At 41.9% G+C, this 24,863-nt stretch overlaps 1 protein-coding gene across 3 annotated transcripts in view; it reads right to left on the reverse strand.

Annotated features, from left to right (window-relative positions):
- Positions 1-24,863, reverse strand: part of daam2 (dishevelled associated activator of morphogenesis 2) — a 111,449-nt gene that overhangs the window by 62,644 nt on the left and 23,942 nt on the right. Inside the window, exon 2 of one of the 3 annotated variants that reach the window (XM_061842913.1) lies at positions 11,163-11,404. The exons of the other annotated variants lie outside the window; for them this stretch is intronic. The gene's annotated coding sequence lies outside the window, so the exon portion shown is untranslated. The remainder of the gene's footprint in view (positions 1-11,162; positions 11,405-24,863) is intronic. 3 annotated transcript variants of the gene reach the window in all.

A 24,863-nucleotide genomic window follows, 5' to 3' on the forward strand; every position in this document is an offset into this window, starting at 1 on the left:
GAATATGAGGAGGACCGTGATTTGTATGACCGGCTGCCGGAGTACGACTCCGATTATGAATCTGCTCGTCCGATCTTTCATCCCAGTCAGTTTGTTTCACCTCCCCGTATTTCCACTACTCGAGCGACTTCGCCCTGTAGGTCCAAGTACACCAATCTGTACGAGGGAACCCGCTTGGCCATCTACCCGGGACCCCCGCGTGGCGGCCAGAGGAGACGCCCCATCCGGGCGCTCCCCGGTGCCTCCCGCTGCGCGGCAACTAAGAGACAGTCCTCCCACTCCTCACCGGCAACGGCGAAACCCGCAGACCCGCAGCTGGTGGCGAAGCTTCCAGCCCAGAGGGAGGAGGAGCCGCCAAATCACGAGGCGTTCTACCGTGAAATGCGGGCGGAGATAGAGCGGCAGAGTGCCGAATTGGCGGCTCTCACGGCCCAGGTCCGGCAAGAATTGGCGAACCAGCCGAGCTACGCTGACGTCGCAACGGACTCGCTGCTGATGCAGGTTCACGTGGCAGTTGGAACTGACCCGCTCCCGAGACACGCCCACGTGTCAGTTTCAACTGACTCTCCGCCTACTCAGGTTCATGTTGCCGTGGAAACCGACCCGCCCCCTTGCCAAGTGCACGCCACAGTGGGAACGGACTCGCCACCTTGCCAAGTGCACGTCGCAGTGGGAACGGACTCGCCACCTCGCCAAGCGCACGTAGCTGTGGAAACTGACCCGCCTCCTCGCCATTCCCACGTCGAGGTTTTGGCTGTTCCGAGCAGAGCTCACGCTTTTGGAACTGACCCGCTCCCGAGACACGCCCACGTGTCAGTTTCGACTGACTTTCTGCCGACTCTCGTTCACGTTGCCCTGGAAATGGATTCGCCACCGCGCCACGCCCACGTTGCTGTTTCAACGAATGCACTACAAGCTCACGTGGCAGTGGGGACCGACCCGATGCCGCCTCACGTTGCTGTCCAGGAGGTGGCGACGTCTCTACAGCAGCTTCTCGTCCGTGCCCTGGAGTACCAGTGGCGACCGGTCCGCGGTCGTCCCTATTCCTGCTCCGACGGCGACGGGCAAGTCCATATGTTCCCGTCCAGGAGGTGGCGATGGTGCCGCCACCTTCTCAAGTTCCTGTCCAGGAGGAGGGGGCGGCGATGGTGTCGCCAACTTCTCACATTGCTGTCCAGGATGTGGCGATGGCGATGGTGTCGCCGCCTTCTCACGTTGCTGTCCAGGAGGTGGCGATGGGGTCGCCACCTTCTCACATTCCTGTCCAGGAGGAGCTGGGGAGTTCTGATGAGCCACCCCGGAGCCGGAGAGACTTCGGGATGGCTGTGATGGTAATGGTGGCGGTCATGGCTCGGGTCCTTCTCTCCATCATCCTATTCGCTCCAGATAGCTCCCAGCCGCTTCATGATCTGGCCTCGTTGGTGACCAATCCACGGCTGCCAACTGACCAAGCCTCGGTGGCGACCAATCCCTGGTCGTCTTGCAACCACTGCGTGCGAGGTTCTCGTCCGGAGCAGTGCCCTGCCTCGCCGTTTGGTTCCTCACAGAGGTCGTCCGCCCGAATCGCCCCTTGGGGACCCTGTTGCTTGGCTAACTCTAACCCTAACCCTCCTGACCTGTGCACCCGGACGCCTTGTGTTTGGTGGCCTGGATGGCCACCAGACTGGGGTTCGGGGGGGGGGGTGCCCTCCTCCAGACACCCCTTCCGTCCACCCCTGCCTGTGTTAATTATTGTCTGTTTCTTTCGTTTAGGCACGTCTGGGAGCCGTGCCTTTGAGGGGGGGTACTGTCATGATCCTGCCGCTCCAGCCTGGGCCGTGCGGGTGTCCGCGCGGTTGCTCTGATTGGGAGGTGCACACCTGTGCCTCATGCAGCCTGATTACGCTGTGGATTTATATGACCCCGATGACAACTGGTCGGGGCCAGTTCATTGCTCTTCATGTCCCGTTCGTGTGCTCCGGTATCCCTGATCGACAACCCGTGTGTACCGACCTTCGCCTGTTCTCCGACCAACCTTATAAGCCTGACTCCTTTGATACTTCTGTCTGCTTTGATCGTTCTCCTGTGCACCGACTCCTGCCTGCCCGCTCACCTGCTCTCTTTGCACGTCGTCCCAACTACCGCTGCTGCACCGGACTGCCTGCTCGATCCCCGACCTCGGCATGTAATAAACGTTTCTCCTTGAACTACCTGGCATTGTCCGAGTCCTGCATTTGGGTCCTACTCTCATTCCGATGGGACGTGACACAAATAGTATATACAACACCCACCATGTATACTGTAGATGGGAATATAATATCCTGTTATGATATCCAAGGAGATATACTGCAAGTAAGGATGCACACTAATGCCTTTATCATTGTCCAGTGGAATAGTCACCCAAAGAAAGCAAAAGACCAGATGCACCAACATGCAGTTCACAAAAAACATTTTGATCTTTGGAATCAAAAATTGATTTTGGTAAGTGGTGTGAGGTGCCATTTTTGCCTCCCAACAGGGCACTCTGTGTTCCTTCCACACAACACAACTTTGGCTTCATCTGTCCACACAATAGATTGTTAGTAGGAAAACATGGGCACTTTTTTGTTTGTTTTCAACAAATTTTGTTGATACCTGTAGTAGCAATCAGTTTTTTTTTCTTTTTTTGGAGGAACAGCAGTTGCTTCATCTGCAAAGTCATCCGCATATGTCCATTCTTGTTAATGTTTTACACTTTGTATATTTGTCAGAGAAACGTCAGAGATTTAACACTAGGGATTTTCTTCACCTTGAGCATTTACCGCTTTAAAGCTAGAATCCACAGCTATTTTTTTTAAAAATCATTTTCACCTAACCCACTTCAAGAGTAGAATTCAGAATGCTGAATCTCGCTATATTTTTCAATACTTATTTTGTTATATTTGGTTATTATATCACTTCAAAGGTAGCAGCAATTATGTATTTTTCCTACAAATGGCCAGAATCATGAATAGGGAGCAGGTCGACTGAGCCAGAGAGAAAAGTGAAGGCATGCAGAATTGGAAGTAGGAGGACAAGGCCAGACAGCTTAGCTTATCTTAACTTCATATTGAAGCTGAAGGATCGATGGAATGATGGAATGAAGGAATGATGGAATGAAGTGCTTTCCCTCTTAAGCCCCCTACCCTTCCACCAGTAACGTCTCTGTTTACTCTCACCACCTTTAATATCCTCTCAAAGCATTTTTAATCCGATGTCCCTTCCTCATTCTTACTACTCACTTTAAAAAAATGGGCCTGCCACCATGGTGAAATGGTTCACTATAAAGCTGCAACACCATAGAGCAACGCATCAAAAACTCAGAAATTATCTCTTAGAGCTGACAGTTGCCCGTTATTGCAGTGTGTGCTTGTTTACTACTGAGATGGGTTCAAAGCAGAGGACATACTCATTAATATATACCTATAAACAATGGGAAATCATGACTATAAAAATCACTGAACACAAAACAAAGGACAAGCCAACCAACACGGGTTACGATGAAAAGAAGAATGACAGAAGATTATAAGTGGATTCATATTCTCATTAATGTTTTGGTGACCAATAATGTTTAGTAAAAAGTTTCAGGTTTGCCTCAATATTCTTCACATTACAGCTTCAAAATTAGAGAATGTTTCAACAGTGTAGTAAAACAAAACATTTGTCTATACGTCAATCAAAATCAATTGTACAAAATGTTACTTAAAAAGGACAGTTAAGGTTTTAAGATAGTGACAGTTTTACCATGAAAAAGATCATTTCCATTGTTTATAATCTAAAAAATGGCTACCAATAACCAAGTACTCTGAAAACAATAGTATTCACATTAGTGGTAAAGTTTATTACAATCTCCCTGTTACCAAACATCATAATCAACGTGATAGTGTATTAAATTATGTAAAACTTCAAGGACATTTTCATGACTCAGTCTTCGCTGCTCGAAAAAAAAAGTTATATTTGGAGCCATCTCGGTGTCCGTGTGTCAAATTCTCTGCTGCTTGTCATGACATCAGTCAAATTCTGCATACACATATGCACTACAATCCTGTGGAGAGCCACAGAAGCACTTTGAAGAACTTGCTCATGTTGCTCATACACTATACAGCCAAATGTTCACACGTTCAAAAACTCCCACTTCGAGTCTCAGATGTGAGCACATTTTGCATACTCACACACCATGAGCACTGAAGCAGAGAGAAGAGCCTTACGGCAACGCCGAGTCTTGGTCTGGAATGCAGCCAAGCATAGCGAGAGAGAGAGAGATGTGAGGAAGGTGATGGAAAGAGGGAGTGAGCTTTAAAGGGAGATATTGCTGCCACTTCTCATTCAACCCACTAACTCTGCATGGTCCCCTGTGCCTGGAAGTAGGTCAGTGGAGGAGGAGGGAGCAGCAGTGACGAGTGTGTGTTTCTGCAACTGAGTGCCTGGATGATCTTGTTTCCTCTCTCCAACCTACGTCACATCATACTTGAAGTAAAAATAATATATACAGTACATCAAAGACTCCTGGTTTGCCATCTATTCTGATTGGAAACGTACAAAACGCGCTTCTTTATGTCACCTATGTTTTTGCTAATCTCAAACAAAGAGTGCATTGTCCAATTTAAAACTTGGACACCATAAGGACAATAAATATCATATCCAATCAAGTTGTCGGCTGATGGAGTATTTATGAGGATTTGATTGTGAATCAATATGTAATAATGACATATGTATACAGTATAATATGATATGTAATTTGGTGTCTGTGTGGACTCATACCAGACAAACAAAGATCAGACACTTCATTAGCTACATGTAAACAATCTAAGGATGTCCAATGCAAGAGCTTTGTCAAAAATTGACTGGAACCGGTAGGGTCAACATTGATTTAATAACAATAACCCACGTAATCTACATAAAGAAGGAATCATCAATGACAGGTCATAACAGGTGACCAAAATCCTCCATACCGTGAAATCGAATTATTATTAGCGCCAAGAGTTCATGGAACTACAGTCATTTCCTGAAAGGTAGAAATGGTGGCCATCTCAAACGAGTGAATTTCAGTTGCATCAATACAGCATACAGTGCATCTGAAAATAATTCACAGGGGTTAATTCTTTCCACATTCTGTTATGTTACAACTTTATTCCAAAATTGAATACTTTAATCCCCCCACCCCCCAAAAACTAAAAACCGTCCATACATAATTCTGATTTGTTGAAGAACCTCCAGCAGAAATGACACCCCTGAGTATTTTTTTCATATGACACCACAAGAAAGGTACATCCATTTTTGCAGCCATCAGGTTGACTGTAGAGTGAGAGAATTTGGTCTCCTATTGTCTAAGAGCCATTAAGGAGTCTTCAGCAAATTTCCTCCAGAAAAGGTGCAATGTGCTTTTTACTAAGGATTAGCTACTGTCTCGCCACTCCTACCACACAGGCCTGATTAGTGAATTTCTCTAAGTCTGGTTGTGATATTGAAAGGTTCCCCACTTTCCAAAGAGCAATGCTGGTGTTCTGACAGAGTGACTACCGGGTCTCATCACCTCAGTTTCAAGGGGCAGCAAGTTCTTGAAGGGTCCTGCTGCTTCCAAAAATGTACAGATGATGGAGGCCACAGTACTGATTAGGACCGTAAAAATGAAGAATTTTTGTTCCCTTCCCAAAACCTCTCCTTGAAGTCAATGTTGCCTCTGAGGTCTACAAACAATTCATTTGACTTCATGCTTGGTTTATGTTCCAACACAGTCAGACCTTATAAAGATGCAAGTGAGCGCACTTTCCAAAGACCAGTCATCTATCTCGCTTTACCACAGGCGGACTCAAATTCAACTGTAGAATCGTCTGTCGGAAATAAGTGGAAACAGCATGCACCTGAGCTCCATTTTGAACTTCATGGCAAAGTGTTGAACATTTATTTACATGATATTTTTTTTCAGGCAGGTGGGGGGCATCTTTTTTATTCATAACTAAATAACAAATAATATTATAATAATAATAACAAAAAGCTCAAATGTTTTCACATTTTTATAATAAGGGTGTTACATGTGGAATTTTTTAGAAAAATTGAATCCGTTTTGGAATAAGGCTTCAAATAAAATGTGGCTAAAGTTAAGTGCTGTGAATATTTTGTGTGCCGGGACACATTAGTATGCCATGGGTGCTATTCTTGTGGGCTGTGGAAAATTAAAGAATTTTACTTAACTGCTCAAAATAATTATCATTTACAAGAAATTATGTATCTTTGTTCACATGTTTATGACACTGATGTATATTAAAAGCACCAATAAATAGTCTTTTACTAGATTGCAGGAAGTGCATACAGCAATTTATAAACAGTATCCACTTTTTATGATATTTTTTCTTTGTTGGTGTGCTGTGAGATTTTGCAATTGTAAAATATGTCCCTTGGCTGCATAAAGGTTGGAAATCACTGTTCTAGAGGCACTGCACATGGCTACCACAAGTAAATTGCATGAATTTAGGTGTGCAAAATCAACAAATGACACACAGATGTAAGCACCCGTAGGAAATGAGTAATCACCAACAGCATATTTATGTATGTGAACACTCTCCTTCATGGCACTGGATCACACATTTGTTCAATCTGTGATTGTACTGAGAAGTAAAAAGATGGGGGTGGGACTTACTCATACACAGTTTGTCACAAAGCAAATTATCCAAATGTATTTACTGGACTAATGCGAGTAATGCTCACTGGACGCGGATACCCCAGACATGCCCTCCCCAAAATTCCCTTCCTTGTGTCCGCCAGTCTGTCCCATGACTAATGGACCAAGCCTCAATTCTTGATCCCCTTACAAAGGAATTGACTCCAAGCTAAATCACCTTAGACATTGGGAACTCATTTTATCAGGGAGACTCATGGCCCACCCACCGCTACTGATTAAGGCCACTGGGGGGAAAAAACAAAATTATATTAGTTTAACACTACTGTGATCAGTGATCATATTGTGTGAAAATCTGTAAAGTTAATTGCGCATACATGGCCACCAGAAAAAAGATGCATTAATTTAGTTTTGTTCTCTTTTGAATTGGTCTTAAATGACAAATGTAAAATGGTGATGATGTGATTGACAAGACAAGCTTAACCATTGAGCGGAAGAATGTAAACATGCAAAATGAGACAGGACTGGGTTGTACACAAATTCCTGAGCCATGACATCACCCATCTATTGTAGTACAGATCTCAGTGGTAAGCAGGAAAAATGACCAGAGCTGGTAGCAGAGGAACTAATAATGCATTCCTGTGGTTTTTTTTGGAAAGCACACATTCAGCTCAGGGTTTCATGAAAATGTACACAACTAGTGGGTTTCCCACATGCGCCAGGACAACTGGAGTGAGGATTTGGTTTGGACAACATCATTCAGTCTTCTCAAGTCAGTAGTATCATCTAATCTATCCAATTAACGAAAATTTCTACATCTGAAAAGTAAAGGGAACCATTTAAAAAATATAAATATAATATAATTTAAGATAGGAATATTTTTTTTTGTATCTGTACCAAAGGCAGCAAAGATAATTTCTATATGAGAAGCAAAGGGCACCATGAGGGAAAAAAAAAAAAAAAAAAAAGATAGGAATCTTTTTTTTTTTGTCTTTTAATCAGTACTACAGGCAGTAACAACAGAAAGATAACATGTTGTGTCATCTACAAACTTACTGGCATCGAAACTATCACATACAGTGCAGTATTGTGATGGACTACAAATCCAACACTTTGTGAGAATTTGTGGTAGTTTCAGTGTTGTCTTTGCCAATGGTGTGCCTACGTGCATCTTCCAGGAAGGTTCCAAGGATCGGAAATCCACCCTTTCCTTAATCCACCCACCTCTCTGACACTCTATGATGTAACCATCGTAATTGCTGTGCCTCTTTCAATTGTTTCCTCTTTGCATTTCTGCAATCAGATAGGGGAAGCCATATCGATGAGAAAGCTGTAAACCTGTTGGCCTGGGAGCTAGTACCGGTATGTCCTCCAACTGTGTCACCGGGATAAAAGGGTAAAGAAGGGGTTCATTTATGTCCCTTGAGTTGCAATATACACATGCGAATCGAAAAGGGGTACTTACACTTCAGTGTGACTGTAATTTTTAAGGAACCAAAACGGCAGGTGGCATTTAAAAAAAACAAACCAACACTTTGACTGTACCAACCACAACAAAAGTTAAATAGCACGTAAAACTAAAACAATGCAACTACAGTTAAAGAGCATATGTAAAACTAAAAGTACCCCTCCTCAAGCCGTCACCTTATCGTGGTGGAGGGATTTGTGTGTCCCAATGATTCGAGGAGCGAAAATGTATGGGGCTTCATGCCCCTAGTAGGGTCACCCATGACAAAAAAGGTCCTAGGTGAGGGACCAGACAAAGTACGACTCCAAAACCCCTATGACGAGTACAAAAATTGGATCTTGGTTTCCCTTGCCCGGACGCAGGTCACCGGGGGCCTCCTTCTGGAGCCAGGCCTGGAGGTGGGGCTCGAAAGCGACCACCCATTGGCCGGGCCTGCACCCATGGAGTTCAGCTGGGCACAGCCTGAAAGGGTAACATGGGTCCCCCTTCACATGGGCTCACCACCTGTGAGAGGGGCCATAGGGGTTGGGTGTGATTTGGGCTGGGCGGTGGCCAAAGGCGGGGACCTTGGCGATCCCATCCCCGGTTACAGAAACGAGCTTGAGGGACATGGAATGGCATTTCTTTGGCAGGGAAGGAACTAGAGTTGGCTGAGTTGCGTGAGGTCAAGAAGTTCCGACTAGATAAACTCAGACTCGCCTCTACCCAGAACTTGGGCTCCGGGACTCTGCTCCACTCTGGAGTTGCCCATGTTGAGAGACGTTAAGCAGGTATGGGTATACTCATTGCCCCCTGGCTCGGGTCCTGCATGATGTAGTTTACCCTGGTGGATGAGAGGGTAGCATCCCTCCGCCTTCAGGCAGGGGAACCGGTCCTGACTGTTGTTTGTGCTTATGCACCAAACAGCAGTTCAGAGTACCCCAACTTTTTGGAGTCCTAAGAGGGTGTGCTGGAGAGTGACCCCTCTGGGGACTCCATCATTCTGCTGGGGGACTTCAATGCATACGTCGGCATTGACTGTTAGGCCTGGGAGGGTGTGATTGGGAAAAACGGCCCCCCTGATCAGAACCAGAGTCGTGTTCTGTTAATGTACTTTTGTGCTCATCATGGATTGTCCATAACGAACAGGTGTCCACATGTCCACCTGGGACCAGGACACCCTACGTCGCAGTTTGATGATGGACTTTGTGGTCGTGTCATCGGACTTGCGACTGCATGTCTTGGACACTCTGGTGATGAGAGGGGCGTAGCTGTCAACTGATCACCACCTGGTGGTGAGTTGGCTTTTCGGGGAAGATGCTTGTGCGGTGTGGCAGGCCCAAACGTATTGTGAGGGTCTACTGGAAATGGCTGGCAGATTCCCCTGTCAGAAGGAATTTCAACTCCCACCTCCAAAAGAACTTTGCTCATGTATGCCCCAGAGGAGGTGGTGGACTTTGAGTAAGAGTGGACGATGCTCCACGCCTCCATTCAATTCACTGAGGCGGTCAACTGGAGCTGTGGTCGTAAGGTGATCGGTCCCTGTCGTGGCGGAAACCCGTGAACAGATTGGTGGACACCAACAGTGAGGGATGCTGTCAAGCTTAAGAAGAAGTTCTGTCGGGCATTTTTGGCCTGTGGGACTCCTGAAGCAGCTGATAGGTACCGGCTGGCCAAGTAGAATCAGGCTTCGGTGGTCACTGAGGCAAAAAGCCAGGTGTGGGAGGAGTTCAGCGAGGGCATGGAGAACGACTTCAAGACAGCGTTGAGGAAATTCTGGTCCACAGTCCGGTGTCTCAGGAGGGCGAAAGCAGTACACCGTCAGCATTGCGTATAGTGGGGTTGGGGCACTGCTGACCTCAACTCAGGATGTTGTCAGTTAGTGAAGAGAATACTTAAAAGAACTCCAATTCCACCAACACACCTTCCCATGAGGAAGCTGAGTCTGGGTGAGGCGGCCTCTTCTATCTCTGGGGTTGAGGTCACCGAGGTGGTTAAAAAGCTCCTTGGTGGCAGGGCCCCGGGGTGGATGATATTCGCCTGGAGTTCCTAAAGGCTCTGGATGATGTGGGCCTCTCCTGGTTGACACGCCTCTGCAACATCGCGTGGACATTGGGGACAGTGCCTCTGGATTGTCAGACTGGGGTGGTGCTCCCCCTCTTTAAGATGGGTAACCGGAGGGTGTGTTCCAACTATAGGGGGATCAGACTCCTCAGCCTCCCTGGTAAGGTCTATTCAGGGGTACTGGAGAGGAGGCTCCATTGGGAAGTCGAATCTCAGAATCAGGAGGAGCAACGTGGTTTTCGTCCTGGCCATGGAACAGTGGACCAGCTCTACACTCTCGGCAGGATCTTCAAGGGTGAATGGAATGAATGAACCCAACCAGTCTACGTGTGCTTAGGGAATATGAGAAGGCGTTTGACTGTGCCCCTTAGGGAGTCCTGTGGGGGGTTCTTTGGGAGTATTGGGTACCTAACCCCCTGGTACGAGCTGTTTCATCCCTGAACGACCGTTGTCAGAGTTTGGTCTGCACTGCCGGCAATAAGTCGGACTTGTTTCTAGTGAGAGTCATCCCTTTGTCACCAATTTTATTCATAACTTTTATGGACAGAATCTCTAGGTGCAGCCAAGGTGTAGAGTGTGTCCAGTTTGGTGGCCTCAGCATCGCATCTCTGCTCTTTGCAGATGATGTGGTTCTGTTGGCTGCATCAAGCAGTGATCTCCAACTCTCACTGGAGCAGTTCATTGCAGAGTGTGAAGCAGCTACAAATCTGAGACCATGGTCCTCAGTCGGAAAAGGGAGGCGTGCCCTCTCCAGGTCAGGGATGAGATTCTGCCCCAAGTATCTTGGGATCTTGTTCACGAGTGAGGGAAGAATGGGATTGGAAATTGACAAACGGATTAGTGCAGCGTCTGCAGTGATGCAGACTTTGTATCAGTCTGTTGTGGTAAAGAGGGAGCTAGGTCAAAAGGAAAAGCTCTCAATTCACCTGTCAATCTACACTCCCACAATCACCTATGGGCACGAGCTGTAGGTCATGAACAAAAGAACAAGATCCCGGATACAATCGGCCGAAATGAGTTTCCTCTGTACCCACTAACTTAGAGATAGGGTGAGAAGCTCAGTCATCCGGGAGGGGCTCAGGGTCAAGCCGCTGCTCCTCTGCATTGAGAGGAGCCAGATGAGGTGCCAGGGGCATCTGATTCGGAGGCCTCCCGGACGCCACCTTGGAGAGGTGTTCTGGGCATGTCCCACCAGAAAGAGACCCCTGGGACGACCCAGGACACGCTGGAGAAATGTCTCTTGGCTGACTTGGGAATGCCTAGGGATCCCTCCAGAAGACCTGGAAGAAGTGGATGAGATAAGGGAAGTCTGGGTATCCTTCTGAAGCAACGTATCCCTTCTGAAGCTACTTCCCTCATGAACCGACCCGGAAAAACAGTAGAAAATGGATGGATGGATCAAAAACTAAAAGTATTAACATTTTGTTCCCTTGTGTCAACAAGAGCACAGACACACTAAAACACAGTGGTCTCTTCCTTTGCCAATGTCACACACGTACAGGACTTTTTTGGGGAAATCACAAATAGTTTTGCAACTGCACACAAACATGGAAACTCAAGTGACAGGTTTGTAAAGGATTAGCCGATTTGAAAATTAATCTTAATGACAGCAGTCACAGCATAAACAACCGGTCATGCAAAAACATCAACTCCTCCATGTTTACAATCTGGTCTGGTCTTTCATTCATTAAATTCTGCTTGGTGCTCCTATCCTTGAATATTACCAGTGATTTTCACCTGTTTATGACAGAACATAATTCTGCAATCCTCGACTTTAGTTGTCTTCTATGGGCCTCCAGGCGATTTGGTGTCATTTCACTCACTGAAGGTTGCTTTTTAGGACAAATGTTGCGAAAATGTTTCGCTAAATACTTTTGACACTGTGCATAGTGCACTGTATATGAATTCAGTCAATTACAATCATGAGCTTCTCCTTATGTCTAGTGTACGTAATTATGATTAACTGCTATAGTACTGCATGGCTATTCCTATTGCTTGGGCTGTATTTCCAGACTCACCACAAGGGGTAATTAGACTCAAACAGACAACTCTCATTTTCTTTGTTTATACACAGCTATCGTCAGGCACCCAATACAGCAAAGAGTCATTCCAAGTTTACTTGGGATAGTTTAGGTGTTAGTTATCGACATACGACATCACTAAAACAACTGTCATTTATAGCTGATGCTTTTCACAATTAGTTGTTAGATTAAGAAAAAGGAAAAAAAAAAAAAATTGATGATTACAAGTGAATTATTGTCTTATTTCATAAAGACCTCGTTTTTTCATATTGAGCAACATGCATGCTTAATATCAGGGATTTGCATTTAATGACGTATCCTAAGCCATATAACAGCCAGTTTTACAGACGTTTCTCAGAGGTCTTGTTGGCTTCTTTCCAGCCTACATGAAAACAAACAAGCACTGGTGGTTTTCAACAGAGGAGAGAGGCACAGTAACCTACCTCACAATAAAAAGGAAATGCCTGTACCAAACCACTGGAAAAAGAGGAGGATGGCTATAATATATGTTTCGAATTCTGGAGTGTTTTCTTTAGTAGGAGTTTCATTTGGTTTGATTCATGAAAAACTAAGTAATTTCCAGTTGTGTGGAGTTGCCATGAACGCATGGACCACATCAAGTAAAAAGGGTTTGTGGGATTGCAAATTTAGATATTTTGCTTTGAAGTGCAGAAAACAGTAATCCTACCCTTAGAGATTGAACAGTTGTAGTTTGGGAAACTGATTAAAGGTAAGTCTTTAATAGCTGTAACAAATAACGACAACTCACCAAAAAGGATGCAGAACATTTAAACAAACACCTTTTGCACTCACATTCGCGCCCATTGATAATTTAGTCTTCAATAAACCTACCATGCATTTTTTTGGAATGTAGGAGGAAACCAGAGCACCCGGAGAAAACCCAGCACCCCGCTTGCCCTTGACAGAGCAAATGTTTCCTGTGGCACATTGGTGTGCCGTGAGAGCTCTTCTGGTGTCCTGCAGGAAATTATTATTCCACTTAATCGGTCAAAATACTATTTATTAACGACAAATAATGTAGCTTTGTTCATCCATCTATGAGAGTGGCATATACAGTTATTGTCTTCTATTTGATGGCAAAAAGTATATACGTAATTGACTTGTGTATCCACTTCATGACATTTTTATTTGTTTGTGAGATTTTTCAATTGTAAGATATGTATCACGGCTCAATAAAGGTTGGGAATCACTGACCTAGACAATAGATTTAGCAATAGAGTAACTTTGTTTTTGACATGAATAGAATATTTGCGCTGCTTCCCAAGCCTGAAAGGAAGCTGGGTGTCCAACAGTTTTAAACTTACTTTTAAACACTTTAAACAGCATTTAGTTAGCGCACACTGCAAAATGACAAATAATCCATCAATCCATCTTCTATATCACATATCCTGTTCAGCCTTGTGGTCCTGGCTGATAATAAGCAAAAATGAGACCTACCAAGGACTCCAATCACAGGGCACACATCCATTAAGCCATTGACTAAATGGAAACTGAACCCTCTCTGGTTTCACAAAAGTCAGGTGAATGAACCACTACATTATCGGTGGGGTCAGAATATATTTTCGATGATGAAAACATATTCTTGTCCCCCACAAAAAAGTTGATTACACAATTAGTCAAAACTTGTTTTCAGCACTTACAGATGACTAAAAATTAGTTTTCATCACCCAGTTTTGTGTACTCCACAAAATGTCACAAAAATGAAGCCCAATGTACTCTGCATTCAGGAAGCTATTAATATTGCTTGTGTGGTGAACAGCTGCAATATGGAGGATAAGAGGCTTCTGGGTAATGTCTGGAATTCTCTACTAGGACAGTTATAGAAACACAAATAGGGGTAAGCCCTGTGTGAGGAGGGCTGTTTTATTTTAAATAGCTTGAAGTAACGCAACACTGAATTGAGGCACTGTAAAGAGAAAATATGCTTTCACACGATAAGCCCCATAAAGTATGTGTGTCACAACAGTGCAAGTAAAAGCTGAGGACTTCCTGAAGGTCAGAGAGTGTGTGCATCATTTTTTCCATCTATCTATCTATCTATCTATCTATCTATCTATCTATTACATTCTGCAGAATCTGTAAACCACTTTGTTGAATAAATGATGCCAACAGTGTCCAAATGATCAGATAATATATTATACAATATTATGATAATCATAAAATATGATAATATTTAAGCAACTTTTAACACAGTACAGCTGTCCTTTTGAAAAGGCCGTCAAGGTGCCAGTCAGGAGGAGGAGTGATGTACTGACAGTAGGTAAGTGACTCTCCCTCACTCCCCCACTCATCCTGAGAGAGCACTTCATACATCAATAATTCTCAATAAAATATGAAAATATCTAAGACTGCTGACAGCAGCGGGAGATACAGCAGAGTATGAATGCAGCCTATCAGTCCTCAAGTTATGTTAACACCTTTCCAATATGTTGAATCTTTTAGTGGTCACCACTGTGCTTGCACACATGAATGAGAATAAACACTTGATTAGATGTCGATTTTTCCTTGTTAATAATAAAGCAAACATACGACAAGGACAAAATATAAGACCTTGCCGTTCTGACAGTTATGCTTGTGTTTTACCTTACAAATTATTGCAAATGAAAAAAAGTTCTGTTTCTACTTTGTATTATTTTGTCTGTCTCACATACTGTATAAATAAATAAATACAAACGGCAGCCTCTCATAAAAGCAGTAAACTTAGAAAGAAAAAAAATCTGAGGTGTCTGTATGGAATGTTTTCCACCCATAAAAATCAGACTGAGGAAAGCCTTACAAAGGGCATCCATAACCAATTTCACATGTGGAAATTTGGAGTGCTGATGTATAACCTTTCATCAACTTGTATTTAACACACAGCAAAGGATTTACAGCTAAGATGACAGCCTGACTGGGACAGGCAAAGCTTCCATATTGGAAATTAAGTTATAAAAGCTCTTAAGATGGGGAACCCTGGTAATCAGGATAGAGGGTTTATGTTGGTAAAAACTTTCATTCTGTATTTGAGTAGCCTTGGGAAACATGCAAGGCATTCACATGGAATTAAAAATCCAGTTTCAAAGCAAGAGTAGCTTTTTACAAGTTTGACTGACTTTCTGTTAAGCTGCATGGACAGAATGCAGAATGGTGGATGGTGAATCTTTATACCTTTGTGCTGGAACAGTTTTGCTGTGCAACACGAGAGTTTAAAATACTCCCTATGTTAATTTTTGGCAAAATTATGTTTATTGAAAATGTGGCCAGAAAGAAAAAGGATATTAGCGGACAAACACAGGGACAAAATTGACATGTGGACTAGTGACAAAAACCACAGCAGCAGTATAAATATTTGAAAATACGTGGGACGACATGCAAAAACTAACCAAGAGAACCCGATTACAATGATCCCGGGAGAAGTTATGAAAGTCTACAGTACATCGTTTCTGTTGAACTTATTAGTGAATGAACATCATATCACATCCATGCGTCGACTTCGAGTTGCAGAGTCGGCACATCTAGGAATGGCAAGGGGACCAAGATGAAGTCGTGAAAACCAATGAAAAAGCAGTGGAAACCAATGAAGAAGAGCGCACACAACGACCTGCCTGCGTCCAACAGCATCAGCAGCGAACAAAAGCGCAAACCAACCACGCCAAAATCAATGAGCACCCGCCCCAGGACAACAATTGGAAAAATCACGCAAAGGAGGCCCCCATGATGCACAGCGCCTGATACGCCCTTCATTGACTATAATTGCAAATTATCATCATTTAAATCTTAATATCTGAGATGGAAGAATAACTCTCTAGAGCGGATTTATTTATTTATTTAAACTTTATTTATCCAGGTAATGCAATTGAAAATAGATTCTCATTGGCAATGCTGATTTGGTTGAAAAGTAAAAGAAAGTTAAAATGAAACGTAATGTAAAACTAATGCACGTAATATTGCTGGCCAGAGGAGTTAAGCCTGGGTCTTCATGGATTAAGCTCGCTTTCATTCTTTTCAAATTCAGGCAGCAAACAAGTTGAGCCTAAATCATCAGCAACTATGCTGGTGGTTACAGCAACATCTGCCTCATAGTTTTGAGGACCCAAGTTCAAATCCTGCCTCCCTTCTGTGGTCTTTGCATGTTGTCTCCATGCTTGCATGGATTTTTTTCCCGGGTACTCCGGCTCCCTCTCACATTCCAAAACCAGCCGCCCACAACCCTAGTGAGGATAAGTGGATGTTTGTTTCAAGACAATACAAATTACGAATCAATTACTGACAAGCAACATATAATTGTTCCTGATCAATTGTAATGTTGTATTCCCCTACTTAATTACGATTAGGAAAGACAAAACATCACAAAGTATATCACCAAAATAATGAGACTCCGTTAATGTCACAAAACTAATTGTAACAAGGGAGTAAACAAATTAAACTAGATGCAACCTGGATGCATTGAAACCTTCCTTCAATTAACTCCACTTTTAAATGATCTTCACTTGCTTCTGTGTTTTTACGACATGTCAAAATAAAATCATTTTTGTACAACTCAGTAAAACGTAATTTTGGCTCCAAGTGGAAGTCTCCTATTCATATAAAAGGTTTATGCTTCCATACAAAGCCACACAAGTAGGTAAATGCAGGCATGCTGTCAACACCTCTGAAGAGAGTGCAACATTACAACCAGTGTTTCACTACCCTGTAGTTGCTACCGTTTATGATGACCAGCCTACACTTACCTCCAGCACAGCAACATGAAAAGAAGGAATCGTTAAATGCATCAAGTCTTTTTTTTTTTTTTGCTAGATGGAATGATTAGTGAGACAGTTCAAAGGAAAATTGGGTTTTGACTAAACATCTGTTCACGTCTGCAGTCCCCTACTGAGTTAACATCACTACAGCATAGCGATTAGTCACAATGACCATCTGAGTTTACAAGTATCAATATCGAGATTAATCATCTCACTCACCCGCTTCAAATGCTGATAGATGGATCACTTGTGTGTCACATCAACTCAAGGAGAAAACAAATCAAGGCTAATAGATTTTACAGTACTGCTGGGCAGTAATCTGTTATTGTTCCATATTTGTCTTTTGTAGCTTTCCATCAAATTTCCAAGGCATTTCCGATGTCCGACGATCTCTTTTAGCTGAGACTTCTGCTACATCTGCTTTCCCTCTCCAAACTTTTGCACTTAGATGTGGGTTTCAGCTGACAGCTGAACTGTCGACATTGTCCCTGCTTCTTCTCTGTCCCGCCCCCTTTATAGCAATCTCTCTCAATAATGAATTCCCATTTTTGGTATTGTATCCCTTCTACAGCAACCCTTTTAATGTTAAAATATACTGTTAATGAAATTAATTTAAAGTATATTAGCTAAATCTAGCGCTGAATTTACCCCAGTTTATATAGCCTATTGAAAGTGCACACTACTAGTGACGCAATAAATTTACTAATGGATGGCTCTACTTTCATTGTTCCAGGATACAATTCAATTGCTGGCTGAAATATTTCCATTATTAGCACCATTACCACGTATTAAAAATATGAAAGTTTGATTTATTGTTGTTCATTTGTCCAATCATTTATTATCCCTTAAAAAATGTGAGGAATATTTAATTCGAACAGTTTACCTGATTTGGATGTCCAAATACCCCCAAATTCAGGAGTTAAATGCAGAGATTGTTCATTTAATTTCAAATCCATTGCGATGGTGTTTACAGCCTAAAAGACAATCGTGACAATGTCCCAATATTTATAGACACGACTTGATATGCATGTGTGTACCTGTGGTGAGAGTCCATGGTCTATACGCCTATACCTACAATTCTATCTCCACCCCTTAGATTCCCTTTCTAAGCACCCTGCGGTTGGTGTGGCATATTATTACGCCCAAAGGAAACCCCTTATCCTGGCGTCGCATCTCAATGGCGGCATGTGCTCAGAGGGACACACGCCAATATAATCACATGCATTTCATTGGGCACAACCTATCACCTGCAGAGGAAGAGGATTCCCTGAAGTCAGAGAAGAGTTAAACACTTGATTGTACTTGCTGAAGGCCTCACTTAATGAGGGGTCAGAATGCTAGTATTTTACTTTGATAATCGAGTTTACAAAGTCCAGAACATGTGACACTCTCCTGGTACTGGCCAGCCATGATCTAGGTTACTTGAGGTTATCAAACAAAAAGTTGTCATTTTTGTGAATAAACAGGTCATCCTAAAATTAAACATTTTTATCACCGAGTCTCCTCAATCAAAGCATATGGAGGAATATTATCACGCCAGTTCGACAAACATATCAGTCAGACAGAACAATACAATTATTTTCAGAATTATTATTGTACACCCCTGTGTTATTTTTCTTACTTGATAATCTGCTTTCACGTTGGCTTCCGATAGCATTTTGAGCTATTTCAGTTTTAGTAATTTATTATTGTCAGGATGTACAAGAAACCAGCATGTGAAAGAGTAGCCACTTACTCCAGATAAAGATGTTCTGGTGAACCCTTAGTAACAAGCTAACACACAATCCTTTCTGGATGTGCTAAACGAAATGTTATTGTAACTATAGTTTAGTTAATATACATAACTTAAAACAACCGTAATGAAGTCTCAATTTAACGCTGTTGCTCAATTAAAAAGACCCAATTAACAGTCATTAATTTGAACAGTAAAAGAGAAGGCATTCTAAGATTTGTCATCTGTCTCTGAGGACAAAGGTCAAGTTGCCAGCTGTATTTCAAACCAAATCCAGGGTATGTGTCCTCCTCCTTCAGACCTCCAAGATGACAAAATTGCCAGACACTATGTGCAACATCGCAATCAAACTTGAATTGCTTTTATTTCCAGCTCAGGGATAAAATGTTCATCTTCATAAGTAAAAGAAAACCCAACTCCAAAAGTGGTAACATACTTTTACATAAGACTAATTAATGCAAAGCAGTGGGTTGGCCATCGTTATTTAAAACGCAACAAAAATCACATCAGTGGGAGAGAAAGATTAAGCTAAAACAAAGATGTCAGTTTCTTGCTCACCTGTATGTCTACACGGTCAGTATGTGATTCAAAGATATGAGCCGATCTATCATCCATTTTCTCAGCCGCTAATCCTCACAAGGGTTCACGATGAAGAGCAAACGATATTGATATTGGGTAGGATGAAGATGTTCACGCAAAAGTGACCTCCATCATGCTCCTAATTTAAAGATGATATAAGCAAAGACACATACCCGTTTCAAACTTGGCATGGGACACAATTGCATCTAAACCTCCCTGGTGGTGTCAACATAAGGAATGATCTGATTTCATTGCATTTGTTCCTTTTCAGTTACAGTAGTTGTTTGAGGTGTCTTTAGACCAAACATCTATTATTCAAAAACATTTTAACATGCCTCAAACTCCTGAATGCCATAAAAACTGAATTTGAACGATTCTTCCCCCCCGCAATTTAAGGGTTATAGATTACAATATGGGGCACTTTGAAATGCTTACACTAAAGAAAAAAAAACGATAAAGCTAAATGTAATTGTAGTTATTTTTGAGTTTATAATTAAATTCCAACTCAGATAGTACTACCTTTATAAGTCCCTCCTTCCTCCTCCTGTACAATTGGTTTCTCACCCTGTCTATATCCAACACAAGTACTTGGTTTAAGGAGCATTAACTCCGAGTAAACAAGGAATTTATTCTAGTCATATGTTCTGTCCAGCTCATACTGGACTGCATTTTTGGTGTTGCAAAAGTGCTGATGGTCTAAATAGTATCATTGTCCTTGATGCAGACTGGACAGGGTCAGAGGTCAACCACTTCTTCCACAGTACCTTCGCTGTCTGGCTGGACTTGTGCCAGCTAAATGCTGTCATCTACTGACAGTTTTGCATCTTTTCCGTAGACTGAGTCACTACATCTGGGTGTCAGGAATATTTTGATCTTTGGGCATGAAGGCCCAATCTACGACTACATACAATGCATTGATTGTACTATACTTTGACTACTGTTAAGGAGATTTAGTCAAACATAAAACTTCAATTGATCCTTTATGCTTACTTTAAAGCCAGGCATAAAATTTCAAATTTACAGTATTGACTAGTGACCATTGTGTGTCCCATCCCTCACCCAAAGATAACTGGGATAGGCTTCAGCATGCCCGCGACCCTAGTGAGGATTAAAGGGAGGGAAAATTGATCGATGGATAATTTAGAAATGTTTTTTTTTTTTTAAGTACAAGAATTAGGTGGACCTTATAAAGTAATGGAAGAATCGTGATTAGTAGTAATAGTAACAATATTTTTATGTGATAAAGTAAATCTGGTAAACGTGGGCAGTCAAGTGTATACGTCTAAATATCTGTATTAATTCATTCATTTCTGTCGGATTTACCATTGGGCTTTTTAACAGAATTTTTGTTTGTGCACACACACACACACACACACACACACACACATGCACACATGCACACCCACACACACGTAAACACACGCACACACAATATTCTGGATTCTTATACAACAGTTTTTTTAATGTATCCAAATATTGGGCCTATGGATAGAGATAGTGATAGATAGAGAGAGGCCAATTATTATGCTCAAGTTAAAAAGAAAAAAAACTATAGTGTATAAGAATACAGCGGCTGAAATTTAACAGTTCACGATTTTTCAACATATTTCCCAATAATGTTAACATGAAAATTTCTCCAAATGTCAGAAACCGTAATAATAGCAGTAAGTAATCGATACATGCAAAAACGTAGAACAAATAAGATGAGAAAATTAGTTGTGTGTAATATGAATATGACCGAGGGGAAAAAAAGCATTGAACACATGAAAGGAGTTGCAAAAAGCCACAGAAAGACAAAGACAAAATCTGTCAATAATAAAATGGCAATCCAGCAGACCCTTGTCAATGCAAATGAATATCAGATGGTTCAGTCGTAATTGATGACCTAAAAAAAAGGTCGGCATTCAAAGGTATGAGTCAAGACACATCTCACGATGTGTAAGAGCACAGAGCTCTCACAGGACCATTGCAAACCTATTGCTGCAAAACATAACGATTACGCTGGTGTCAGCCCCATATCTAAGCTTCTGGAAGTGTCTGTGAGACCAGTTGGGGGCCAAAATACGCATGTGGAAAGCCAATCATGTCATAATAAATTTGCCTCGATCAGATGACAGAGGAGTGCAAAGAATTATCAGAAGAATTCTCCAAGAGTCAAGGATCACCTGTGGAGAGCTTCAAAAAGACCTGGAATTAGCAAGTACTGTTGTCACAAGGAAAGCCCTGAATAGTGTACCGGTACTCTGGTGCAATGGGCTGTATGCATTCTTGGCATGCAAGACATCATTGCTTAAAAAAAAAAAAAAAAAAAAAAAAAAACATGTCAAAGCTTATTTTAAATTTGCTGAACACCATTCAGACAACAAAATTAAATACTGGAAGAATAAATGTGCTCGGATGATGGCAAAACTGAACAGTTTGGATGACTAAATGCGCACCACGTTTGGAGGAGAAATGGCACTGTATATCACCCTAAAAACAACATACCAGCAGTGAAGCTCGGCAGATGATGGTGTGGGCTGCTTTTCAACAAATGGTACTGATAAACTTAACATTATTGAAGGAAGGATACATGGATAATGAAAATGAAATGAGGGTGAAAATTTCACTGGGATATTCATCCAAAACATACTGCCAAGGAAACTCTTAATGAAAGAAAGAAAAAGAAAGAACAAAAAGAAAAAGAAAAAAAAGAAAAAAAATTCAAAATTCAAAGAAAAAAATGAAGCTGCTAGAATGGCCCAACCCATCACCTAAATTGAATCCAATCCAAAATCTATCAAAAGAACTGAAACTCAAGGTCTATTAAAGAAACTCAAGATTTCAAGACTGCTTGTGTAGTGGTATAGGCAAAAATCACACCAGAGCAATACATGAGACTGGTATCTCCTTACAGGAGGGGTCTTGAAGCTGTCATCGCAAACAAAAGCTTTTGCACAAACTATTAAATACCAGTTGGATTGTTCAATGTTTTTCCAGTCATTTCACATTATTCTGCATAATTTCTGATCTTATTTGTTCTACTTTCTTTTTATGTATGGATTACTTGTTCCCAACATTTGGTGAAATTTTAATGTGTTATTAGTTAAAAAAAAAATGAGAAAAATGGTGTTACAGATTTGAGACACTGTAACCCATGATTCAATCAAATGATTTTGTAAATTACCGTAAATACGAGAGAATCCTTTTGAACACAGACTTCAAAATTAAAGGAAATAGATATTTGAACACCCTGCTATATTGCAAGTTCTCTCACTTAGAAATCATGGAGGACTGAAATTTTAATTGTAGGTGCGTGTCCACTTTGAGAGAGATAATCTGAAAAGAAAAATTCAGAAATCACAATGTATGATTTTTTTAAGTATTTATTTGTGCGATACAGCTGCAAATAAGTATTTGAACACCTGAGAAAACCAATGTTAATATTTGGTACATTTGCCTTTGTTTACAATTACAGAGATCAAACATTTCCTGTAGTTGTTCACTAGGTTTGCACACACTGCACGAGGGATTTTGGCCCACTCCTCCACACAGATCTTCTCTAGATCAGACAGGTTTCTGGGCTGTCACTGAGAAACACGGAGATTCAGCTCCCGCCAAAGATTTTCTATAGGGTTTAGGTCTGGAGACTGGCTAGGCCACACCAGAACCTTGATATGCTTCTTACAGAGCCACTCCTTCGTTTTCCTGGCTGTGTGCTTTGGGTCATTGTCATGTTGAAAGACCCAGGCACGGTCCATCTTCAATGCTCTGACTGAGGGAAAGAGGTTGTTCCCCAAAATCTCACAAAACATGGCTGCGGTCTTCCTCTCCTTAAATCTGTGCAGTCGTCCTGTCCCATGTGCAGAAAAACACCTCCAAAGAATGATGGTACCACCCCGATGCTTCAGAGTAGGGATGGTATTCTTGGGATGGAACTCATTATTCGTCTTTCTCCAAACATGTTTCGTGGAATTATGACCAAAAAGTTCCATTTGGTCTTATCTACCACAAAACCTTCTCCCCTGACTCCTCTGTATCATCCAAATGGTCATTGGTAAACTTAAGACGGGCCTTGACATGTACTGGTTTAAGCAGGAGAACCTTCCGTGTCATGCATGATTTCAAACCATGACGTCTTAGTGTATTACCAAAAGTCACCATGGAAACGCTGGTCCAGCTCTTTTTAGGTCATTGATCAAGTCCTGTCGTGTAGTCCAGGACTGATTCCTCACATTTCTAAGGATCACTGACACCCCACGAGGTGATTTCTTACATGGGGGTCCATTCCGATTGAGATTGACTGTCATGTTTAGCTTCTTCCATTTTCTAATGATTGCTCCAACAGTGGACCTTTATACACCAAGCTGCTTGGCAATTTCTCCGAAGCCCTTTCCAGCCATGTGGAGTTGTACAATTTTTTCTCTGGTGTCTTTGGACAGCTCTTTGGTCTTGGCCACATTACAAGTTTGAGTCTTAATGATTGTATGGGGTGGACAGGTGTCTATATGCAGCTAACGACCTCACACAGGTGCATCTGGTTCAGGATAATACATGGAGTGGAGGTGGACTTTTAAAGGCAGACTAACAGGTCGTTGAGGGTCAGAATTCTTGCTGATAGACAGGTGTTCAAATACTTATTTGCAGCTATATCACACAAATTGTTTTAAAAAAAAAAAAAAATCATACATTGTAATTTCTGCATTTTTCTTTTTAGATTATCTTTCTTACAGTCGACATGCACCGACGATGAAAATTTCAGACACCTCCATGATTTCTAAGTGGGAGAACTTGTAATACAGCTGGGTGTGCAAATACTTATTTTCTTCACTATATGTAATTGACCGTCACTTTTTTTTTGTGTTTCCTATAAATCAGTGAGCATTTTCTGTTTGAATGTTCGAAAAAAGCAATTAATCACTCAATGAATTAAATGTATAGTAAATTAAACATTTTTGTAGATATTTCACTCTGCCCGCTTAAAGGGGCCGAAGCAGATCTGTTTTGTTTCTAAATACCGGTACAGTAAATGTGTTTGAGGATAAGTATTGAAAAATATGCAAAGATTTGGATCTTAAGCATCTTTTTCACCTTTTAATTTTTTCTGATTTTGTGGATGAGCTTAAACAGAGGGGATACTTTATAACGCGAGCTCCCTCCCCCAATTTTTAATTACCAGGTGACACCGTGTGAAGGCCAATTTACCCCTCCATCTTGCAGTTGGAAAGAAAATGAATACACAGAAAGTGTTTTTGCTGAATACCTCAATTTATAGAATGACTTTTTTTTTTCAAATCACCAAAAAATGAGGAAATAAAATGAGCAATCATTGAGTTGAAAAGATTTTGAGATGTGCAGATGGTGAACCGAACATAAAATAAATAAATAAACAGTGCCCATTTTACTTTAGTACTAATACTACTTTAATAGTTTAATTTTGTAAACTTTTGCCAATGACGATATTGCTTCGTGGGAACTTGACACTAGTGAATGGGGCAATGCGAAATGTCTAACTACCTAGGCTTCCCCTTACTGTTTCAATGACGTCAGGTGCCGTGTTTGGCTGACATAATGTCGCCAATGGGTAAGTTCACCTGTGTCCTTATTTTCATTACAGTCCACAATAGTTGTGAAAGATTGAAGTTAAACCTCTCAAATGTGAATTTATTGTATGGTATATAAAGTA

The sequence above is a fragment of the Syngnathoides biaculeatus genome, chromosome 15 (genome assembly GCF_019802595.1).
Source record: "Syngnathoides biaculeatus isolate LvHL_M chromosome 15, ASM1980259v1, whole genome shotgun sequence".
Lineage (NCBI taxonomy): Eukaryota > Metazoa > Chordata > Actinopteri > Syngnathiformes > Syngnathidae > Syngnathoides > Syngnathoides biaculeatus.